This window comes from Pezoporus occidentalis, unplaced genomic scaffold (genome assembly GCF_034315485.1).
Source record: "Pezoporus occidentalis ecotype Australia unplaced genomic scaffold, CSIRO_AGI_Poc_V1 ctg156, whole genome shotgun sequence".
Lineage (NCBI taxonomy): Eukaryota > Metazoa > Chordata > Aves > Psittaciformes > Psittacidae > Pezoporus > Pezoporus occidentalis.
Genome location: NW_026913383.1, coordinates 697,700 through 703,178, shown reverse-complemented (window position 1 = coordinate 703,178; position 5,479 = coordinate 697,700). Strand labels below are relative to the sequence as shown.

The following is a 5,479-nucleotide window of genomic DNA, read 5'->3' as shown; positions in this document are numbered from 1 at the left end:
AAACTACACATTGTGAAATACTTCCCTGATGGCCAGCACCATTGTTGCTGAACCAGTTTCTTTCTGTAGTGTATGTCCTAAAACATGCATAAAGCTCATATATGTTTTCTATTTCCTAAGAACACAGAACTACAGAAACTTGTCTTTCTGATTTGTCTGTCAGTGGAGCAGACTCCACTTTCTGCTGCACATTTCCAACCCACTTTAATGCTAAGTAGGCTGATAACTGTGATGCCCTGACTGTTGTGGAATGTCTTTACTTATATATACAACCACCTATATATCTATTTCTCTTTCCACAACTAAAGCACGTCCCTAACTTGAGGAAGCTGATCTGTAATTGATATTACAGTTTACCAATGCAAAGCCAAAGAACAAGCGATCTGTTTAGAATTATTATTGTTTGTAGATCTGAGATCTTAGGAGTGTTTCAGTCTATTGAAGAACCTCATAGGGAGAGAACAAAATGTCTTATGAAACCTTACATTATGTAAAATACTGAGGTGTATTATATAAGGCATTTTAAATAAGGGCAGAATAAAGGCTAAATACTTCTGAACTGTCTCAGAAATATTAATCCTTCTTAATTCATGCACCATTACTAGACTATGATATTAAAATGCCTCCTGCCTTTAGGTTGATATGATTATAATTTTTTGCTTGTTTTAATTTGTATTTTATGTACTGTATGTATTTTTATGCAGCACCAATTGTGGTGGCATCCAACAATTAAAAACAAGCATAAATTAAACTCTCATTTACAGGCAACCATCTTCAATTAATGAACTAAAGGCCCTTCTACAATTTTTAATTAAAGTCTGAATAAGCCAGTACATCTCATATAAATTTTACAAGATCTGAACTTTTCAAGAGAACCTTTTAACAACACCTTGGAGACCATTTTATCCCTATTGCAAAAATAGGAGCCTAAGGTTTTTGTCTCTCTGACTACTACTGGGTGTCCCAGGACTAGGTAATATCCTCCCAGCACCACGTGAGCAGCAGTTAGTGTATTGATTCTAACCTCAGAAAAGTTACATTCAGTTTTTTAGCACTCACTCCCTGAAAAACCCTGGGAAAGAAATTTGGTATATATATATATATATATATATATTTGTCTTTCAGAGGTGCCAACAGTGCTAAGTCAGGGAGTCAGTGATAACAGTATGTAGAAATTCTAAAGTCTTTTCTATAAATGTTATTACAAGCACCAAACAGCACTTTTTTTGACGAGGTTCACCCTCAAACACAGTACCTTTGGGTCCAAGCTCATGGGATAATTTTGATAAAGATCCACACAATAAAAGCGAATTTGGAGCAAAACCCCCAGGCTTCTTTCTGGGATGGGATGACTATAACAGCACCCTTCATATTAATTAGGCTTTTGCCGTTCCTGAAAAAAAACAGCATGTTAGCGGCTATTGTCAGAGTCTTGATAATCTCAATACACCCAGCAGTACAGCAGGCTTTTTCTTGTATGGCAGCAATGATGGCAGCTGAATAGAGAATCTAGGATATATAAATCTCTCAAGACATAGGACAAGAGGCAATGTTGCCTGCTATTACCTGAATAAGAACATGCAATGAATAAGCTGAAGTGGAAAACACAAAATTCAGAGCTCACAGCAAACATGCCTTCAAGAGAGGAGAAAAATGGAGAAATACAGATACATTTCTAACAGATTTAAATTAGCTAAAAAGCTTCCCTTTTTTTAGACCTAATTTTGGACCATTACAGCCCCAAGTTATCCTTCCGACTAGAATATAAAAGATTGTGGCAAAGATCCAGCTCCCAAATAGTTGCGTCATAAACTGACTGATGTTGGAAAATAAAACTCGACATTACCTTTAACTTAGCACTGACCACTTTTTCATCCCACAAGCAAGATACCTACTGTACAGATACATAATTCTATTAATATTTGATTGGTGAATATTAGATTATCAGATAGTTTTTAAGGTGAACACTTTTCATGAGTATGTTGCACCTCATTACCTAGATACTAGACAGGAATCATAGAATATATTCGTAACTTAGTTACAGTAGGAGTCTGTGACCATAATAAAATACCGTGTAATGTCATGTGGGTATTAAGATTCAGGTATACAGTAGAAAAGTTGAAGTATATAGCACTAATATTTCAAAAAAATAGCAGGAAAACATTATTTTTACTGTCCTTACAGACTTTTCTTTGCCAAAGTTGCTATCTCTCTTTAGATATAGAATGATATTTCTATCATTAACTTTTTTAAGTTGGCAATATTAATTTTGAAAAGAACGAGCATGCTACTCATCAATAGTTGGATTTGAAAGACACACAAGGAGGATATCTATTAAATTCCCTCTCAAATGATTTAGGAACACATGTAAAATTTTAGAAATAGAGTTACTGTTTGCAAACCTAAATACAGATTTATCCTATGTATCATGAAACACATAGTACTTTTTCTAATTTATTAGTAGAAATTTTAAGAAATCATTTACCATCTTTCTTAGCACAGCCAACTTGAACATTTTTGGTAATTAATTTGTACAATACTTTTTAATTATCTCACACACAAAAGCATATATGTGTATGCTTCTATAAAGATGACAGTTTTCATACATAAATGACAAGTGCATTCTTTTAATCAGAATAATCCTGTAACTTAAGGGCAAAAATATATCTCCCAATAAGGAGCCATGTATGTCTCTCTCTCCACTGAAATTGTGTATCTCTCTGCCTCATCAAACAGCAACCACCATGTGTAGGCAGAAGACTCCTGGAAATTAAATAAATTGTGCCATGCAGAGGAAATAAAACCAAGCAGTTTCATAGCACAACATAGTGAAATGATGATAAAGCCAGATTTTACAGTGCTTCCATCTGTCATACGCTTGTCATATATCCATTGTCATATACTTGCCATCCTGAATTATATGGTTCTCTATAAATATGCTTTTCACTTTAAAAGTTGTAGAAAGAGCCTATGCTACTGCAAGCTTGAATTTGAAGGGGACATATGCATATCTAATCATATATCCAGTGCTAAAACATTATATTGCAAACATAAACACTAAGACATTGATAAATGTCAGAAATATTTCCATTTAGAATTTCTGACTACATAACAGTGTTTGACTCCATTTTCACTTTATTTTCTAGAACCTCTTAAAACCTGACTCCCTGTTATCTTAACTTATTGTCCTGATAAACTAAGTTCCCTACTTCCCAGAGCTGCTTTATCTAATCTAAAATAACCCACCCAATTAATTCTTATTTATTTTTCAGCAGATATTTATTAGCTGAAGCATGATGACACAATGAATGCAATACCTGGACAACTTAGAAATCAGGCACGAAATCTTGAGTCTCACTCCAAACACTTGTACAGACATAAGCTTCATTTTCAAATTCTTGACACAAGATTCTGGAGCTTGGGTTCCCACTCCTCAGCTCTTCCACACATCTCTTCTGTGAGGAGATCTACTTCTTCTCTTTCCACCTATGTCAGGAAGCTTTCCACTCCTTTCCCATTTCAGCCAGGAGCAGCCAACATCTTCACTGCAAAACCTGAAGCATGAGAAGGCTAGAAGAACTCTTCAGGGAATAGTAATGCTGAAAAATAAAAAGTTTTTATTTAGCTGCATGAACTTGGGCAAATATGGAGACAAATTTTCAATAGACAGCAGATACAGCAGCCCCTCTTTGTCAAACTTGTTTGACATTGATTTGGCAAAGTTCATAATTATTTTAAGTTTAGGCTAGAAAATATTTTTCTATGTTAATGAGTGAATACGTTAAAAATTTTCCAAAGTTTTTCATCTCAAGCAGTTGCATCTAGACAAAATTTGAAGCATCTGAAAATAACTGTCAAGGAACACAAATAGGTACTTCTCCTCATCCAATCTTTGGAAAAGTTAACTTTGAAAACCTTCTTATACAGACAAAAGTAAATCAAGCATGTTCTTCTTACATTCTGTGGCTTTTAATTTTTATATGAAGTGAACAGTCATTATCCAATACTGAGGGCAGATGTGCTGGGGATGGGCATGCTGTGTAGATTTCTGCACAGGGCTGTTTCATGAAGACATCAAACACCCCAAAGAGAAAAAGGCATCAAACAGTTGTCACAAACTCTCAGTGGAAGAACAGCAATGTTACTGAAAATTTTAGTGATCTACAGTTTGTCTTTATTTTATCCTCATGTACTCAGGCAGGTGGACTTTATAAAAGGGGTCTCAAAGCTAAGGTCACACAGGGAGCAATAAAGCAGGTGTTCAAATACTGCTCTCTGCCTGTATTTCAGGCATTATCTATTATTTTACAGGGACAAAAAGAGGATACCAGTTCCTTGTCTGCTCCTTCATGTCAGAGATAACATCATGTCAGAGATAACACTTCAAGAAATGGTGTCAGTGCCAGTTGTGATGATAGATTCTGTAATAAGGAAGCTGTTTCACAAGGAGTTAGACTTAGGTCATCAACCTGTGACTCATACAAACATACTCAGAAATCTAAATGCAGGGAGCAAAACCAAACAATCTTCTGAAGGTTTCTGTCATTTTTACAGGTATTAGAGAAAGTTTGTACAAAAGGAAAATGCCATCTTGAAAACTGTCCATCTCTAAAAGTTCTGATACATCTCCCTGACACCAAAAAAAAACCCTTACTGAAGCCATTTACTACTAGGAAATCAAATCAAAAGTTAGCAAAGATTCAAAAGCAGTAAAATTTGGGAATAAATTTGTTCTTCTGTTTGTTTGCTTGTTTAAAAGCATGTCGGAGTCTAAGAGTAAGCCTGGGAATATTTCTGTCTTCATGTCCTAAAACTTTTCCAAGATGCCCTGTAAAAGAATGAAAAAAAAAAAAAAAGAATCCTCAAATGTTTTTTCATGAAATGGTAATGTAAGCAAAAATCAGTGTGACTCCAAATGCTTCAATTCAAATTCTTGGCCATTATCTCTACAGTACCTGAGTGGCCTGAAAATTTTATAAAATGCACCAAAGTTCAGAGGCAAATGTAATCAACAGCTTTTGAACTCTGGCACAATAGATTTATGTACTAATAGTAAAGTTCACTTTAAGTGTTTACTTAGCCTTGTATAACATTGTGGAATTAACTGCTGCAGACACTAGCTACTATCTAAGTACATAGTTGCTTCCTTCCATCCTACCTACTAAGCATTTTGGTCTCTCTCTGTCCATAAACCTATGCCAAAAAATTCCTATACATGTCACAGTGGTGACATGAAGAACTTGAACAGAGCATGTAGAATATAGCTACAGTGAAATGCTTATGATAATGTGTGATATGCCACATTAAAAGCAAATAATATTTATCTGTAGAAAATTATCCATTAAGACTGATGGACGTATTCAAGAAATCAAAATAATTAAATCTTTACTCTTAAAATGTTAATATGATTGTCTTCACCATCCACCAGTATAACACAAAATGTATCTTCTGTTTGCTCTCACTGAAAATTTGGATATTG

The 5,479-nt window shown here is 34.8% G+C and overlaps 1 long non-coding RNA gene across 1 annotated transcript; it reads right to left on the bottom strand.

Annotated features, from left to right (window-relative positions):
* Window positions 1-3,597: 3,597 nt before the first annotated feature.
* LOC134160069 (uncharacterized) lies at window positions 3,598-5,015 on the bottom strand. Its single transcript, XR_009963421.1, has 2 exons — window positions 4,329-5,015; window positions 3,598-3,841 (listed from the first exon to the last, which is right to left on the bottom strand). It is a non-coding gene; the product is annotated as an uncharacterized LOC134160069 (long non-coding RNA).
* Between the last annotated feature and the right edge of the window lie 464 nt (window positions 5,016-5,479).